General features: G+C 38.4%; 1 protein-coding gene across 6 annotated transcripts in view; it reads left to right on the top strand.

The window, feature by feature from the left end:
• Positions 1-13,615, top strand: part of CTBP1 (C-terminal binding protein 1) — a 228,920-nt gene that overhangs the window by 57,165 nt on the left and 158,140 nt on the right. The gene's annotated exons all lie outside the window — the stretch shown is intronic.

Below are 13,615 nucleotides of genomic sequence, written 5' to 3'. Positions count from 1 at the left end.
AGGGCAGCAGAGGGAGCTAAAAGATTCCTAATATTTTATTGTTTGTTGTTTCCAAAGTGAAAGTTGTTCTGTCATAAAGTACCAATTAACCTTCACCAAAAAATGTGGTTTTCAGACTTTAAGTGCCTTTAGCAAACAAAGAAGGACTTTGAATTGGAGAAAATTCCTTTTCTCCCTAGCAATCCAGTAGAAATTAAATTAGGAATCAGGTAGTAAAAGCTGACATAATCTTTCTGCAGGAACAGCCATCAAACCTTTCGACTGTAACTAATGAAAGTGTTTAAGCAAGCAGAGTTTTCTATGAATAACTCAAGCGGAATATTCTATGAATAACCCAAGTTATTCAGATTTAAGTGTTTTAAAGGAAAAATGCATACGTTCTTATGCTGCATGCAAGGGTGTTTGTTAACAATTCAACACTATTTAACACTATTTTTCTGTGTTTTGATTGTACGAACTTGGAAAATAGTTTTAGGAGCTTGAAATACAGAGAAGTAAAATATTTATTATATAAGAGTTGTCTTCAAAGAACAGGAGGGGATTCTGCAGGCTGAGAGAAGTTGACCTTGTAAGAACAAATGGGAAATGATGCTACCATGAGTAGTCATGTAACGAGCTTGTTTGCCACTTCCCACATGCTAAGGCAAATTTTCTGTGTATTTGGGGTATCTTTACCCCTATCCTTTCTCTCGTGACAGCTATATGGTTTAACTGCTTATGGACAGGTTCACTTTTTTATTTTATTTTTTTTATCCTTGATACTCAGTATTTGCTTTGGAAGGTGTTCTTGGCATTCTTTTGGATTGCTGCTGTAACCTGCTGTAGTGACTCGAGTCTTCATTCTGTGCCACCGAAAACAGCTTAGGAATCTGCATGCACTTAAGCTACTTCGATGTTACAGAGGTGTTACTGGTAACAATGGGAGCTGTATGAAAAGAAAATTAGCTTAAAAGCCCATTCTGCCCTAAATGATGCTGAACAGTAGCTGCTAATGAAAAGCATTATTTTAACAGGAAAACCAGGAGGAGGGGGAAACTTCAGAGGAAAGAATCTCAATGAGCTTTTGAAAATTTTGCTGAAACATTCAGGTCACTGGTTTAATGCTGAATGTTTTACAGCAAATCTGTGCTTTTGTGGTGCCCAGCATTACATATTTTACCAGTATAATTTTATTTTCATTGAGAAACATAATACTGCTTGCTTGTGGCAGCAGTTTTATTCAGTTATGATGTATCCAGAGCACTGCTGTTTACTGGTATGGTGAAGTCAAAATATTGTTATTTAAACATATAAGTAGCAAAGCCAATTTTGTTTAAATATGGTAAATGGAATACAGCTTGAAACATATGGCTATGTTTACAGGACTATAATTGTATTTTTAATATCCTATGTGTTTGAATTAGAATATACTATTTAACCACACCTAGTTGCCTAATTCCTGAGTAATCTTCAGATAATTTAAAAAGCTTTTTGGGCTCGAGATTTACCTTGCATGCACTGCAGATGAGCGCCTGGCACAACTTTGAGGAGCTTTAGAGGTGTAAGTGCTTGGTGGTAATGTATACTTGGTTCTGCCTGGGGTCAGGGAAGATGCTTTAGAAGCCTTAAATTTTATACATTGCTTTACACTCTGCTCTGGAAAGCTGAATGAGACAACTGTACAAAGATTAAGTGTCTAGGTAAACATGTTGAAAAATTTAACTAGTCATCTAATTAAAGCAGACATGTTCAGCCTGCATAGAGGCTGTTCCCATCCTTAGGGAAATGCAGTCTGAGATGCAAAAAAGGATTTTATTTTGTTTTGGCCCTCGGTGCAGTCAGGGTGGGAGTGTGATTGTGCAACTGGGAATGAGAACATAAAAAGTGGGGATCATCTCCTCATGGTGGAGGCATCTGATGCTGCTTCCTTGGGCCATGAAGTCGGTACCGATGTTGAAAGGTGCCTTAAACAGGAGGAATTGTGCAGGGAGGCTTTGCCAGGGGAGTGGGATCTAAGGGATATCTCTCTTCTCCATAGAAAAGTCATGGTGATATGATGGGCAGGTCGTTTGGAGCCCAGAGACCTCTGTTTTATCTTTCAGCTCTACCAAAATCAGATAACTTAGCAAAGAAAAGATGCCTCTATGCTTCTGTGTCTTTTCTCTTTTTTCCTTATCCTACAGAGAACAGTCTGCCGGACGCTTTCATAGTTGCTGGGATATAAATAACGGCAGGCTGTAATGCTCTTGGAATCCATTTGAAGTCCGAGACTTTGCCAACTGAACATGCCCTGCCTTGGGAGCAGCTACGCGGGCACCCATGGGTACCTCTGTAGATCCAGAGCTGTGCAGTGGTTTGTTACCCTGCTCGGACACGTTGAATTAGGAGTTCCTTCCTCTGTCCCTGCCTGTGAGAATTAAACTTAAATTGCATGTGACCTTGAGAAGAAATGGTGTTTTTTTTTTTTTTTTTTTTTTTTTTTACCCCAGCCAGAAGTTGCTCAAAATTGCTCATGTTTCCTTTTTCCCTAATGCTTGTTTTTTCAAACTAGCATCCTGTGCAGTGAATTTTCTAACTTCTCATTCTACCAATTAACTGGAGACACACTTAAATAACCAATAAAAATTATAGACAATGGAGGAAGGACAGCAAGAGGTGATGAGAAGAGACTTCGTGTTCTTTTGATCCTGCCTGTACTTTTCAGAAAGTTTCCTTGTGTACCAGATGGCACTCAAATACAAACATGCTAAGACTTCTGTTAATAGATAATTGAGAATAATAAGTGTTAATTAAGTATATGATAAATGTTCCTTTTTGTCAAGGTGTGCACATTTAAAGGAATAGTTTTAAGTGCTAGGAAAACTTTTTCCCAGGTAATTTTATTCGTACTTATTTCTTGCCATTCCTTTTTTTTTTTTTTTTTTTTTTAAGACCGAATCAGTTTTCTGGGTATCAAACACCACTTGGGCAGGTGTTGTTCAGTTTTTACAACATCTGCCAGTCATTTGTTGTTGCTGGTTTACCTAACCCGCAGATGGCCGTGTTTGTGCAGTGCTCCGCGAACTCCTGTGCTCGTTCCCCCACTGCTCCTCCGCGCTTGCACGGAGGCATCACTGATTTGCCGAACTCAAATAATTTAGTAACAGTGATTTCTGCTGGCAATAAACAAAAGCAGCTGCGCTCTAGCTTATCCTTATCTGCATGAATGCATAGCTTGTGAAAGGCTTTTCTGCCGAGACAAAAGTTCCAAATTTCAAACTGGAATTTAGGGCACGTAAGTCGGAACGACCAGACTCCCATGTTTAGAAACAATATAATAATGCAGAGAATGAATTAGTTGCCATAGTAACTGCTTTGTTTTAATAATTTGGTGGGGCAATGAATAGAAGGAGCTTAGAAAGAAGTAGTAGGAATTTTAATTACATGTTGCGCAATGCGAGCGGCTTTGTTTGTTAATATTGAAATTTGATTTTATAACAGATCGAGGAATGGGTGTATAACTCTCACTGCGGAAGGCCAGTAAGGATGATTTACAGGTTTCTTTATTTTATTTTTTCCCCTGGGAAAAATACGATGCCATTCTACATTTGATTATGGCAATGCAGACTATTGATTTCTTACCAATAAAACATGCTCGATATGTTGGGCTGGGAGTGTGACTTCCACCTGTGGGCAGTGATTTGCAGCCTAGGAATGTGCTTCTGCCCCCACCAGCAGAAGGAGGCAGGCACCCAAAGTTGGGAGGTACGGGAAGGTAGGTGTCTTGGGACTTCAAAACCAATCCAAAATCATAAGCACCTGGAAGTCTCTTTGTACTTTACCTTAATTTCTCTCTCCTCTTGCAGGTTTGAGCAGTTTAGCATGCACTGAGCGCCTAAGATGAGGCAGGATCCTCTGACAGAGTTAGCTCTGTCAGAGGAGACAGATGTAAATCAGGTAGGCTTTGCAATCACACACAGCCAGTTTTGTGGAGAAAGAGCAGACACGATGGTGCTTAACTCCAGAAAATCGTGCAGGGCCATGTCCCAGCATCTCTCAAATCAAGCAACGATTGCCTGCGCCTCAGGTGCCGGCGTGCCAGTGAGTCAGCGCGTGTCTGGGGACAGGCTGGTGTCACAGAAGGGATTACTGCTGATCTGCCACAGCCTTTCACAAAGTGGGGCCTCTAATTTGAGTCTTAATTCTCATCTGGATGCCTTTTTCTTTTTTAATACCTTAATGAAACTCTCAGGAGCCTAATTCTCCTCCAGACTACTGGCGGCTTTCAGGTGAAATTGGCTATTGAGTTAAGGACTTAATTAAGGAGGGCCTGGCAGGTAGATGGACAAACAGAGTTTCATAAGCCTGGTTTTGTTTGAAAATCTGTCTAAAAAGGAGGTCAGATACTAAATACATAGGCTAGAAAGTGCCACCTGGCCAAGGAAGCACCTTCCATCTCTGGACTCAAGACTTCATTCTGGAAAGTGGCGCTGCATTTAACAGTGGCTTGCTTTTCAGGTAGGAGCCCAGAAATAGGGAAATTGAGTTCTAGATCATCAATATGAAGATGATTATTTTTGTTTTAGGGAAGTTTATTGCCCTTTCTTTTTTGGGCTAGTGATTTACTGCTATTCGTGTTCCAGGTACTGTAAGATTGATCCATTGTGCCAGAAAAAGAAGGGAAAACTGAGCTCAGTTATGAAGGCTCTAACTCATGAAGGGAAATTCAAGCTTCTCTTCCACGTTTCCTGTTTTTTTTTTTTTTTCTGTGCTAAATTTTGTAGCCATAGTCTTAAAACTGTAGCCTCTATCTTTTCTACAAGATGAGGCTATCATCACTGGGCTATTCTTGTCCCATATTCCTTTCCTCCAGTCTTATAGGGCACAATAAAATATTTGTAAAACCAGCACATCATACCTCCAGACCCACACATCTTCTTCATATTTCCCTTATCTGTTAGTTGAACCGTAATAAAATTAAATGACAGCATTTTTGAAATAGACACCGGATTGTTTTGAAGTTCTCATGGGCCATAATCATAAACTGGAATTCTGAAATGCATTTTAGTAAAATCCTTAAATTCAGAAAATCTTTTCCTATTCAATTTTCTAGTGTTAGTTTGAAACTTCTCAAAATGTTGTAAGATGGGATGAACTTTACCCCTTGTCCAAGATGTTAATGCATGAAGGTAAAAGGGAATTCATTCAGAGCTGAAAACGTCAAACGAAGAATTTTTTCTTTTTTAATCTGTTACTATAAATCAGTGGTTGTTTCATAGGTTTCTTGTGAGTACACTGATGAACAAACGCATGGTTGCATCCTGGAATAGTATCAGTTGGTGAAAGAAACTTTAGAGCAACTCCTTAAAGGCCTTGGTATACCAAGGCCATAACCACAGAGCATCTGGTGATAATGAAAGATAAGACCGTGGTCCTATGTTCAATTGACTTTTTTTTTTAACTGCCTCTCTTTTTGTTTTTCTTTTTTTTTTTTTTCCCCTGCAATTCTGAGTCTCCTTTTTATCATTTTTTTTCCTCTTCTCTAATGAGGAAATCACTTCTTTGTTACTCCTTGCTTTTTTACTTTTTCTAGCGGTGTTCTTCGGGATGTATTCATTTTGTTGCTGATATGCAAGTGCATTTCCACTGGAAATCAATTAACATTAAATGTTAATTTTTAATGTCCTATTCAACTCCAGTTTCATTTGCTCTGATTTCTTATTGCATTAGTCTGTTATGAAATGGAAGCCTTTGCAAATATGTTTCTAAAAGCATAGTTTTCCACACAGTTAAAAAAAAAAAAAAAAAAAAATTAACTGTTTACTGAGTTCTCAGTTCTTTTAGAAGACTTGAAGCTTTTTGCAGAGAGTGATATTGACATGATTTAGCTGGGAGAATGTTAAACAGTGTTCTGAAAAAAAACACAACAGCTCTACTGACATTGGCTTATGTTTCCAAAAGCTAGCAAGTCTGGAGGCTTGTGTGTCAGATATGGTAGATTGCTCCATCTCTTGTTCTGTCTGTAAATGATTAACTTGAGGAAACCCATGCTACAGGCATATGCTTTCTAACAGCAGATTTCAGTCTCTACTTCTGATTTCCACATGGAAGCACTCCCGCCCCCAAGTTGTGGATTACTCCCTTTACATAAGAAATACATATGGGATTTCCATGTCAGCTCTACGGGTTGTGCCAAACGTTTGTCAGATAGAAACTTTGGTCTTCCCAGATTCACGAGGCACTCCAGCAGCGTGATTGACTTGTACCTCCTTGACTCGATGTAAGCATTTCATTGGAAAACATATTTGCTGGATGAATGTTGTTGGACTGTTCCCGATCAAAGCCATGTATCGCATGTGGTTTTAAAAGCTCTTTTAAACGATTTATAGGCAAGTTTATCCTTTTGTGTTGATAAAATTTGACAGAAATTTTTCAGCTAGGAAGGTAGAGTTAATTTTTTTTGAAGTACTTAGCCTCGTTCTATGCAAATAATTTATGAATATTCGATTTAACAGAAAACATTTTATATTAACTTGATGATTGAGCTCAGCACAGACAAGAGAAGACTCTTAAATTTTGGAGTAGCTATTATTAATAATGTTAAACTTCTTCAGAACTCATTCAAAGTATATGAGTATGCAGGAAACATGCACAACATGGATCACTTGAAATATAAGCACATATTTGGTATCAAAATCCAAGGTATTTCACTTAAAAAGCTTGTTTAAACTCATAGGTGTGCTATTCCTGCAATGTGTCTCATTCTTTGGTTTACTGTGCACACTGATTTGCTACAGAAGTTGGCTTCTATTCAGATTTCTGTCATTTTGTGCAATTTTATGGTCGGGATGAAGTTCGTACCTTTTCCCCTTCTACGTTCTTCCTTCATCCTGAGTACTGCAGAGCTTCTTTTGTACAAGTTCGCGCTCTGGCTCCTGAAATTCATCTTCTGTTCACAACATTTCCGTAGGTCAGATCTTCTTCCAAGAAGTAAAGAAATGAAAGGTTTATCAACATTTCCTTATAGGCAAATAGAGCTGTGTTTTCTCTTGAAAAAACTTGTCTTCTTGACTAGAATTTGATGTTAAAACTGAACTACATTTATATCCTGTCTAATAGGAGGCTGATTTATTTGTAGCAGTTGATTTGTAAGGCTGCCAAGTAGCTGCCCTTTCCTTTTGTAGGATGAGAAGGCCTTTTTCTTTCAGAAATTTTCAAATGTTGTTGAAGCATGGGACAGATCCTGGTTTAGTTTTCCAGTTTACAGGTGCCACCTCTTTTACAAATCTAAATGACCTTGTAAAAGGCAACACTTTATGAAGGAATGTCCGTGATCTGTAGATAAGCAGGTAATAAGTAGACACAGTTTTCATGTTTTGTAGAACATCCACACATTCATACTCAGGTTAGTTGAGCTACTTTATTATATGAAAACTCAAATTGGACTAAGATAGTTTAAGTTGAAAAAACTGCTAAAACTTCATGTTTTAACCAAAATATGTAAAACTGGAAACCTAGAGGTAATTACATGCAAACATTTTGTAATTACAAAAGGGAGAACACAGATGGGGTGGAGGGTGAGCTAAAATGATAAATAAAAGTTCAAGTTACGACATTAATACTATAACCCATAGTATAGGTTGCCCGTAAAATCTTTGCCTACCCATCCCAAGCCAGTCTACACTGTTAAATCTATTGAAATGTGTGTAATGTTTTCTCTGTTTTCTATTAATGACATATCCTTTTTATCACTTTAATTGCAATTACATTGTGCTTCCATTAGCATTAAAGGATTGTGGTGCAAGACAATAAAAAGCATTTGATATAAAAGTACAAGTGAGAGGAAGAGAGTTAATTTTCAAAAAAGAGAAAGTTGCTCATTCACTGGTGACCATCCAGATAATGAGAAATGCTGGTGTTATTGTCAATATTTTGTCCCTTGTGACACCTAAAGCCAAGACTTTGAACCAGCTACTTTCAAGCACGGGCTTGGTGTTCACCTGCACCTGCTCCATCTGTTGCCAGTCCTTGCCCGTGTTCCTAATAGTGTTTTCTGATGTGTTGCCCCCAAATAGTAAAGTATTAAGGAACGTTTTTAATATTTAGCCCAAACCAGTGAGATTCATCTAACTTTACTGTACCTCCTGCAAGTTTTTTTTTTTTCTGTTCTCTTCAGAAGGTAACAGTAAGCTTACAGCTTCCTTATTATGCTCAGTTTATTTAAGAATCAGATTGATCCTTTGATGTTATCAGCAAGCAGAGAATCAGCAGAGCTGCTACCAAGACAAAAATGTATCTAGCCTTGTGGTTTCAGCAGTTAGTAAAGTTATTTTAAGATGCAGAACCCATTTGAAGATGTTCCATTAATGCTTAAGATTAGCATGTTAAATGGCAGAAAATATGATTGAAGTGTAGGCTGAAGGGGATGTTTTCAACATTCAGTTTCTGTGAAGGTTGCGTGTTAACCTTCACAGTTGTTTTTTTTTAACCTTTTCTCTTTTTCCCCCTTTTTCTTTTTTTCTTTTTTCTATTCTTTTTCATTTACTTTTTTTTTTTTTTTTTTTTTTTTTTCCCCAAACAGCATGACAGTGTCTCTTCTCCAAAAGCCTTAAACAGGTTCAAAATAAAGTGGAAGAAGATTCAGGACTGCGTGATAAACCCAGGTGTCATTCACCAAATTCAGCATTAGGCAATTCAGAAGTAATAGTGGAAAATGTGTGTACTGGAGTTAGAGAGTTTTTAATAAGTTATCTGTGCCAGCATCATGGTATCCAGAAAGTCCTTTAAATGTTTTGTGGGGCAAAAGCATATGGCTAGCTGTCAGGTAAATCAGGTAGTCAGGAAATTCTCAATTTTTCTGATATTTTCTTTGGCTATTTTTTTTTCTTTTCATTTTTTATTGTTTCAAAATAAGAAAAAAGTCATGTTTTAGGGATATAGCAGTGTGCATGATGTTTTAATTAAATCACAAATTGCTGGCAGTATATTGATTATTGATCTTATAGCCTAAAATGAGACCCTGTACTTATCTGTATTTTGGCCTCTTCAGTTTCCTAAGAGGGAAATAAGAATTGAATTAAAGCCATGTGGTTTGAAGATGAGTAGTAGTAGCAGAATTAAGCTATACACTCTGGATTATTTTTTTTTTGTTTTGCTGATTTCTTGTGAAAAGGTCAGTTTCAGGTGTCTGGCATCCTGTCCGGAGCAGGGAGGCTGGTGAGGAGCACTGGAGTAGTTGAAAGTAGGTGCTTACAGGGGGCAAAGCAGGAATTGCTGGGAGTTTGTGCTTTTCTCCATTGACTGTATGTGGATCCAACTGGCAAGAGGGGGTAGGGAGCTTCTCATTGGAAAAAGTCCTGATGAGCTGTGCTTGGAAAAGGACCTGACTCAGCATTGCACTCTCCGCTATTGATAGTCAGAACACCAAGTCCCTTTTTGGGAATAAGCAGGAAGATTTTGACCTACTTTAATGGAAGCGTAGCAGTTAAAACACTCTCCCCAGCCCTGGGTTATAAAGTAGTGCTCCTGCTTCCCACAGATGTGTCCTACACCCCGAGCCTGTTACCTTTGCAAATCTGTTTCCGCTGCCAGCCCCATAACCAGCGGGCATCCAGCGCAACTGCTGCGTGTAGGTGTAGAAAGCCTTTCTTCACACATCACCCAAGTTATGAAACTCCTTGCTGCAGGATGTAGTAGCTTACTGAGGTTGCACAAGGGCTGAAGAAGTGAGGAGGTGTGTTTGTGGAAGAGCAATCCACGGGGTTCGTTAAGGCACTTCTGATTCACGGCCTTCCTGAGTCACACGTTGCTGGAGGCAGGAGGACGTTCTGGAGACAAATTACTTGTCTTGCCCTTTTCCCGTGTACTTTGTCTCACTTTTTTAATATTTTTTTTAAGTCCTGAATCACTTTTTTTTATTTCCTGAATCAGGATGAAGTGCTGCTGAGCAAAATGGGTCTTTGGTCTCAACCTGTTAGAAGCTGTTGGTGCACCCTTTGTTGTAGAAGGCTTCTGTTTTTCTTCCACAAACTGTGGTAGAACGGTATAGGGTCTTTTCCCCCATTCTTAGCAGCTTCCCCCATGACACCACTAGGGTCAAAAATGAAAGGAACACTGCCCACTTGCTGTGCATCACTCCACCAACCCAGCACGCGAGTGCCTAGGACCTCAGGTACGTGCTGCTGTGCATTTCTAATACTGTTCTATTAGGTCTTTCAGTGCAATAAATAACACTGCTGTTCGTGACCTCAGATATGTGCTTTATGGGAGTTGAAAGAAATGCTAACTTTAGAGCTGACTTCTGTTTTTCGTTTTTGTCTAACTCAGAATTGCTGAAGCGTTTAAAAAAAAAAAAGAGTGGCAGGATACCTAAAAGCAAACAAAAATAACAAAACGTTCCTCTCTGTATCATGTCCCTCTGGTTATCCACAGCACGTGAATGATGGATGAAACAAATCTCTGATCAGATCTCCTGAAGCGGTGTGGTGTGTGGTTAAAGATATGTGAGATCTGAACGAGGCTTAGCCAGCTGTGTTTACAGTCCTGGTGGAAGCAATTTACCACTGTATTTGTTTCCTTAGCTGTGAAATGATAATATTTTTATTATGAGGTCTGAGACATTATTGGTTTTACAGCAAGGTGAAAAGTCAGTTTAAAAACAGCCAACACCTCCGAATGATTACAGAATAATACTGTTCAGTACTTAATAATTTGTCTGAGTAACTGTATCTATTAAGGAATAATTGAAACATATTTACAGAGAAAATCTGAAAGAAAATAATACCATCAGCAAGCTAAAAAGCTATAAACCATAATTATTATATACTTCTTTCATGATTCAGCAGTAGAGCTGTTTTTGTGCATGTAAATGATTTTCACTTAATGGATTATTGCAGCACATCTGAGCAAGCGGTGCAGGACTCTACGAAGGGCATACCTTGAGGACACTGCAGTAGCAATTTTTTGCTGTGTCACTAGATTTTATCATGCATAAAGGACAGATTTTTTTTTTTTTTTTTTTAACTCGGGAGTTTTCAAATGGAAATCACTGCTAAACTTCTGCTGGCTTAGTTCACGGTAATTAAAAAAAAACTTAACCAACAAATTCTTTTTGTTTGTGCAGGTGATCGTCCTTTTAAATATGTCAAGTGTCTGAATATAACAGCTGTTATAAACTGTGCCAATAAAATGATGGAACTTATGACTACTATTTCGTCCAAGAATTTTATCAGTAATGTCTTTTACTGCTTTTTTTTTTTTTTTGAAGCAGGAGTAATAAAAATATAAGCAGATTTTAGTTTACTGTTAGAAAGCTGTATGGCTGTCAAGTGCTATTACTAAACAAGTAGTAAAATACTATATTTGTTTTATTGCTTTAGTAATACAGTTACAAGAACCACTTTACTTGAGTTCTCTAAGATTTCTAACATGCTTGAGAGTTAGTACATAGAATTAATACCTCGGTTTGGACTGCATCCAATGCTTCATGAAAGTGATTTCCCAAACAGCCATAGGTTTGGATAATAAGGGAGACATGGTTTAATTAGGGTGAGATTTACCTATGTAGTGGGGAAAAAAAAAAGGTATAAATTGAGCTGAACTGAGGATCATACCCTAAAACAAGGACTGTGAGAAAAATATTGGCTAACAGGCATCTACAAAAGTTTGTCAGTTTGTCTCTGTGGATGGTCTCAATTCCCACTCTATACCAAGCACTCTTTATGTTAAACATGTAAACTCTGCACGAACCATTTATAGGCTGCATGATATGGTATTGTGTTAATTTTTTTTGGAAGAACATCTTTCTATTGCGCTGATAAAGCAGAGGGAAGAATGGGGAAATATCCGGTAAACTCAGGCATTTCTGCCTGAGCCTTTAATGTCAGTCCAAGAAGTAATAGAGTTGCAGAGAGATGTGTAGAATGAAGCTGGTATGGCTGTTTTCCTTGGCCTTCCCCCCAGACATCTACACGATAAAAGGAAGCTATTTGTTGAACTTGAGTCAAATCAAAACAAATGTGCCTACATAAAAGAACCTCGTGTCCAGCTGAAAGGGTAACTTCTTGGGTTTATTGTAATATTATCCATCTCACACTGTTGAAATATAATTAATACCAATACAAAATCGTATTTTTAGATGGAATGCCATTTAATGTATTTATTACCAAACCTGCATTGCCATTTTTACTACCATTGATAGCAGTTAATGAACACTGCAGGCAGTCTCAGGACACCAGTTTAGCAGCCGTGAAACACCTTTTTGATCTCCAAGGAGAAGGTTTGACAAATTCTGTGGAGATTGGCTGTTTGCTGTATGAACTCTTCTCTTATTGTACTTGAATTTAGCTGTGATGTGGCAAGCCAAGGTAAGCTACCTTGCTAATCAGTGGAGGAAGAAAGGTCCATAAAGTGATGAGGATTTTACTGGAGATGATAAGGTCTGGATATTTCTGTCCTTTCCAGTCACATACAAAAGGAACTTCTACCTTGATCTGGGTACTTAATTTAGGTGCTGTAAGTGCTAATAAGGATCTGAGCCTAAGAGTGGCTTTGTGCAGTTCAACTTTGAACCTGAACTTATTACAGGAGAGCAGTTTTTTTCTTGGAAGTTACCCTGATGGTTGCGTTCCTACATCGTCATGGAAAAAGCTAACTCCTTCCTGCATCAGTGTGCATTAAGGAGCCCAAGTGTATCTGAGGCTCCTGACTGTGCTGTTTTTAATGTTAACGTTGAGAACATTACTTTCTGACACTCCCTAAAAGCAATACAAGCAGGCTTACTTTTTGAAAGGGGGGGGGATCAGGGAGGAGAAAATATTTTGTGTGTTTGTGCCTAATCCTAGGTTTTGCAATCATGTTGGTATCTGCATCTGTGCTGCAAATAACTGCCTGAGATCTGGCATTACCTTTACAAATTAAGAGGTCAAATTGCTTTATGTTTTAATTGAAACCCCTGTGTGTTGCGATGGTACTGCCTACAATTATTCTGTGCTGTATTTGGAGCTCTGTCGTCTTTTTGTGGTTGGCTGTTACATGTTTCGGCTGGGGTTTATACACCTTTTCAGTTTCATAAGTGCTTTCTTAAATACTAAACTGTTTCCAGTTCAGAAATTTGTACTTTCCCCTTGTTGTTAACATGCAGCCATTCTTGGTCTTCTGCCTACACACCTTTTTCCTTCAAAATAAGCCTTGCAGATTTTTGTTTCCCTTTAATTCTGATGTTTGGTGGCCCTTCTTCCTTATAGCAGAATCCATTAGCATCATCCCAACTGATTTTACCAGCATCCTGATTGCTTATGGACCTTCATGGAATAAGGTAACATGGAATTATGTTGCTTGACAGATAAAAGGAAGAACATTTATGTTGTAGGCGAGGATGTTGGTACGGTTGAAACATTGTAAAGACATACCATGTGTGGAGGAGGAAAAAAGATCATCCATCTTCCTTAAGGAAGTAAACAGATGCAGTCTGTATGCCCTGTCAGAGCTTTTGCATCTCAAGGTACAAAAAAGGCACAGCAAAGATACTTTTTTTTTTTTTTTTTTTTTAGGTGAATGCTTCAGTTATAAACTGGCACGAAGTGAAAAACACTGAGAAAAAAGAAAAAAAGCTTCAACCTCTGCTTAAGCCCTTGCATCCAGGGATCTGCCTGACCAG

This window comes from Aythya ferina (genome assembly GCF_964211825.1).
Source record: "Aythya ferina genome assembly, chromosome: 4".
Classification (NCBI taxonomy): domain Eukaryota; kingdom Metazoa; phylum Chordata; class Aves; order Anseriformes; family Anatidae; genus Aythya; species Aythya ferina.
Note: the sequence above shows the minus strand (reverse complement) of the source record. Positions and strands in the feature narration are given on the sequence as shown.